At 42.3% G+C, this 5555-nt stretch overlaps 1 pseudogene; it reads left to right on the top strand.

Moving 5' to 3' along the window:
* The first annotated feature begins 229 nt into the window (after positions 1-229).
* LOC145404158 (5S ribosomal RNA) lies at positions 230-344 on the top strand (annotated as a pseudogene).
* Positions 345-5555: the final 5211 nt, after the last annotated feature.

Genomic DNA, 5555 nt, shown 5'->3' with positions numbered 1-5555 from the left:
TTAATCACTTTTCTCCTACCTTATGCACCCTTTCCCTACATTATTCCATCACACCTCATTGCTACAGTATTAATAATGGAATGTTCTTCATGTATGGTACCAACATTATTCCCTTTGGCATGATGACATGCATTTACTAATCATATAAGCCACCTGACAGTGAAGGAAGTACAGTAGAAACATTCAACATTAACCCCTCCAGTACATACCTTATTCAGATAATTTACATAAAGTACACCATACCACGTTGAGTACACCGCTTCCCGTTCGATCAGCGAAGTTAAGCAACGTTGGGTCTGGTTAGTACTTGGATGGGTGACCGCCTGGGAACACCAGATGCTGTTGGCATCCCTACGTCAAGTGGGGTTGGTGGAGGATTAGTGCCCCTCCCTGTAAAACAATTAACTCTAAGCCCTTGGCCACCCTGTCTGGGATACATGGCGTCTGGCAATGAATGAATGAAATGAATGAAAACAGTAATGTACTTTTTTTTTTTTTTTTTTTTTTTAAATAGGGCTTAACCCTCTTGCCCCAAGATGTCATTAGAGTATTTAACAGAGAAAAAATAATTTATGCAGAGGAAAAACTCAATGATAGGAAGCCATCAGAGTTGTTCTTAAATCACTTGATAAACAAAAGAAATAAAATTTTAAAGAATTCTGGACATACAATCAAAGTTTCATGGAGGTCATACACAGAGAGAAATACAGTATATATGTACTGAGAAAGGCAGTTCCCAGGTTGACTTGTTGCATACGTGGGGACTGAGAGTATATATCAGTTAACTTTTTGCTTCAGAGAGTTAGACAGAAAAGGGGTGAGAGTGTGCTGTCAGATGAGTGCTATCACCCCTCCTTAATGGCGGGATGCAAGCAGACAGTTCAGAAGAGCATTGACCATTGAAATAGTGATAAAAAAGAATAAAAATGCAACATTGCAACAAAGAGGGAGGTTCAAGGCAGTCATTAATGGGAGGGGAGTTGATGAGATGAAAAGTCTTTGACTCCACCCTGTTTAGAAGAGGTTTTGCATGGAAAAAGTTAATACAGTGTACTAGAACATGCACTGTACATGTAATGAGAACCTGCTGCATTATAATGATACTTACCACAGTACCGGTACATGTACTTAATCCATTCTTATAACTGGTATCAAATAGAATATTGACCCCATGGAAAATGACACTTCCTCCTAGCTTAGCCTAGGCTAATTCAATCCAGTTTAATTTAATAAAATCTATCTTAGCCCACCTTTACCATAGCTACTAACAAGTGGTCTGGGAATCAGTTTTCTAATGGTAATTTGACCTCTGGGATGAGCCTTCCATCATTTCGTTTTTAAAGACTCCAACATGCCTGCATGCGCCGGCCTTGGTCCCCTAATGGCAGTCTCCCTGTTCAGTCACTATCTGTGAGGTCACACTCAGTGACCTCGTCCTAGGTCTTTTTCAGTCTGCCTCTCGCAGCCCTACCTCCAACATTAACGCTTATCACTTTCTGCATCCATTTGTCATCCCCCATCCTCTCTACAGCCCAAACCATCTCAGTCTACTGTACTTCCTCATCACAACACCAATACACTCCAGTTCCATCCTACAACTCTTCCATCGTAAACCTAGCCCCTCCCCCCCCAGGCCTCTCACTCAAGAACGCACTGCACATCCACCTAATCATTGTTATTTCTTTACGTTTGTTCCTGTGTACATCATTTGCCCAGGTCTCACTACCACACAGCATTACACTCCTAACACATGCCACATACAGAGATCCTTTAGCATGGAAGGAGAGCCCTTTCAATATCAGGAGATGCAACAGCTCCCTGAACTTCTTCCAACCACTCCTTACTGTAGCCACAGAGCTAGCTGCAGCCCTACCTCCAGCACATAACATGTCTCCCAAATAACAAAACTCTTCCATACATTCAAGAGATAAATCAGCAAGATCAATCCATTCATGCCTGACAATCCAATCTGCACAAGCTTTCCCCGACACACTGCACACATGAAATCAGCATTGTCTCACATTCTCCCTCCAATACCACTACATCTCTTATGCAGCCACTTCTCACAAACACAGCACATGGTAGAATTACAGTACTTCCCATGCCTTTGTGGCAAACTGAACATGGCCACTGTCCCTCTTCATTGACAGTACCATACCAGTACCGTCACCAGCCCTAGATACCATCACCTTAGTTTTGTCTGCATTTACTCTCAGGCACTTGTGTCTCATATATACCATCTCTCCACTTCCTAAATCTTTCCTCCACCTCTCTTTCATTTTCTGCAGTCAGCACCAAATCATCGGCATACATCTCCCATGAGAGTCCATTTCTAAAGTCATGTGAGAGGGCTTCAAGTACCATGGTAAACAACAAGGGGCTCAAGACTGACACCTGATGCACGCCAACGTTCACAGAAGATTCATCACTCAAATCTCCATTGACTCTTACTTGGGTGTGAGCACCCAGATACCGGTACATAGCCATAACCTCCTTAACCAGCCACTCCTTGATCCCAAGGTTTCTCATTGCCCACTTCACCACCTCCCTAGGGAGTCTGTCAAAGGCCTTCTCCAAATCAACTAAAACAAAGAACAGATCCCTTTTCTTTCCCACGGTACTGTATATACCGGTGTTCCTCCCCTAATGCAGGCATTTGCGTCCGCACTGACCTCGTGTTAGGCAAATATTGCGTTAGAGGGACTCTTGAAAACCCCTATTTCTGCATCCCTACCTAAAGTCCACTTTTTCCTCCCTTGTGGTGCAAAAATTTCTTATACCCCCCAATTTAAACCTCCTAAAAACATTAATATGGTCATAAAAAGTACATTAGGTCAGTACAGGACTTTTTTATTTTTTGAACTGTACCCCATGTGAGACGAGCAGACACGTCGCTGGAGATGAGGTAGGGGGGGAGAACACACACTAAAATCCATCAAAGTCTATTGCACCAGCAACACTCCAGACATCACCTTCTAGGTCCTCCATAACTTCTTCATCCTGCTGTCGCAGGATATCCTCTTGCTGTAGACCAGCGGCAGCTTGTCTGGCAACGTACAGTGATCACTGACTGTTTACGGTGGTTTACTCTGTCAAAATGCACAAGATTGTAGACGCTGACTGCATCGACAATCTGCTTAATCATGTCGTTACCTCTTGCAAGAGGAGGGTCGCAGTCAAAGATGAACTCCTTGAGAGACTCAGCTCGACTCAGGATTCAAATTACAACGTTACACTGACAGTGCCCGCGTTAGAATGTTTATTTCCTTCCACAAAATTGTACCTCGTTACAGCAGTATCCCGTTACAGCAAACCGCATTAGGGGAGCAGCACTTGTAGGCTGTATGTTTTTCTTGAAGCTGTTGAATAACAAATATTCCATGGTCGTATTTGTATATGACACTGGTATAGCTATGCCTCCTAAAGTGAAAATAGAAATTAAAGTGTATTTAGGCCACCCCAGTCAGGATAAAGCATGCAACAAGGATACTGTAGCTGGATGACGAATAACCCACATCCCATGTAAGGTACCAGTATGAAACCAGTATATTAATGCTTGTCAGCAGGTAATGTACCGTTCATAAAATTTAGCTGTGGCAGTGTTTCAGTGTAGAGAGTGTTGTGTGGGACTGAAACCTGGCAATATATTTGTGACAGGGAGTTTTCTAGGTTGTTAACTGTACAAATGGCCTTTCTGAGAATTGCCACTGGTTTATGGAGGGTGCATGGTAAAAGCAATCTTTAAATTTTGGTTTATGAGTGGTATTGAATGAAAGAAAGAGCTGTAGAAGTTACTTGTGAAATTAATGACTGAGGAAAATGGAATACAGTGCATGGAAATGGTATGAATATATACCGTACAAGAATTCACATAGGTAGGGTGCCATAGAAAGTTTACGAAAGTGACAGTGAGAGTAATACTGTGAGTCCACGATAAACGAAAGGGATCTATCCATACAGTATGTCTATTGCCAGACGCCATAATCCCGTAAGGGGTTGCCATTTGACTTTTGAGTTATTTCTTTTATGGGGAGGAGCACTAACCCTCCACCAACCCACTAGTTGACACATAGGGAACACGTATGGTTTGGTTATATGGTTACTACCCAGCGTTGTAAATGATTTCTTGGCTTACAGGAAACCATTTGGCTTACCACTCAATGTAAAGCCACTTGTAAGGGAAAGAAAAGCAATAAGAAGTGACAGGAAAGATGGGAGAAATGGGAAGAGAGGAGGGACCGAAAAAACCATTCGTAATTCAAAATTTTGTATATTGGAACAATTTTCTCCATTGAAATATATGTAGATATGGGGGGATGTGTCCCAGGACCCCCCACCTAAACTTTACCCCTCCTATTTTGAAGTAAGTAATACCGGTAGAAGTACGGTAAGTAACACCTGCAGATATAGAGAACGAGGTGGCCATTTTCTTGTACATCTCCTTTTTCTTGGTCATAGTCCCAACAGTGGAAGCTGCAAGGCCTAAAGCACGCCCAATCTCCGAGACTCCCAGCCCCTCCTCATGGTGTCTTATTTAGTAATTTCCAATTTCCTCTCCAGAGTTAGAGTAAGGTGCTGCTGCTTCTTTGCGGCGAGCTCCCCCGATGCTGGAGATGATGCAGGGCACTTGGGAGGCATGTCTATATGGTACGAAAAGGTGTAGAGCTGTGAAAATATCCTCACATACAGCGAAGCTGCAAGGAGGGATGTGGACTCGGTTCCGGGACAATTTGCTGTGAAGTCAATTCGCTATCAAAACATGAACGATTCGTATCTATCTATCTGTCTATTGCCAGACGCCATAATCCCGCAAGGGGTGGCCATTTGACTTTGAGTTAGTTGTTTTATGGGGAGGGGCACTAACCCTCCACCAACCCACTTGTTGACACACAGGGAGCACGTATGGTTTGGTTATATGGTTACCACCCTGTGTTGTAAATGGTTTCCTGGCTTACAGGAAACCATTTGGCATGTCACTCAATGTAAAGCCACCTATAAAGGAAAGAAAAGCAATAAGAAGTGACAGGAAAGATGGGAGAAATAGGAAGAGAGGAGGGCAGGCACAGAAAAAGAATGATAAATGCTAAGGAAGGAGTAGGCAGCACAACATCAAGTGAGTGGATGATGGTCGCCACCACTTACCGCTAATGGACGATTCCCTGTCAGGATAATTCACACCCAAGATGATTCCCCATCATTCTCTAAATATACTTAATATGGTATTAATTGATTAATACTATAATAACTAATTTCATGGGGAACTATCAAGGCCTGTGTTCATTCAACAGCGTAGGCTTTGGATATTATTTATAATTTGCACTTGTAGTCAATAATTAACTTGCTTCTGCCTCGCTGTAGTTGACTTTGAATTATAATCTGGTTTCTCCCATAGCTGTCTTAGGAATTTTTATTGTAATTATTGGATGCAGTAGGTTGAGAGTGATTAGCTGAGAATGTAGACGTAATATGAAGATTATTCATGTAATATTAGAGTATGTCGATTGTTCACTTGAGATTATTAGGCATTTATATAAATGCCAATTTCTCATATGTAG

This window comes from Coenobita brevimanus, chromosome 62 (genome assembly GCF_032717465.1).
Source record: "Coenobita brevimanus isolate Jiangsu-jjx chromosome 62, ASM3271746v2, whole genome shotgun sequence".
Taxonomy (NCBI): Eukaryota; Metazoa; Arthropoda; class Malacostraca; order Decapoda; family Coenobitidae; genus Coenobita; species Coenobita brevimanus.
Note: the sequence above shows the minus strand (reverse complement) of the source record. Positions and strands in the feature narration are given on the sequence as shown.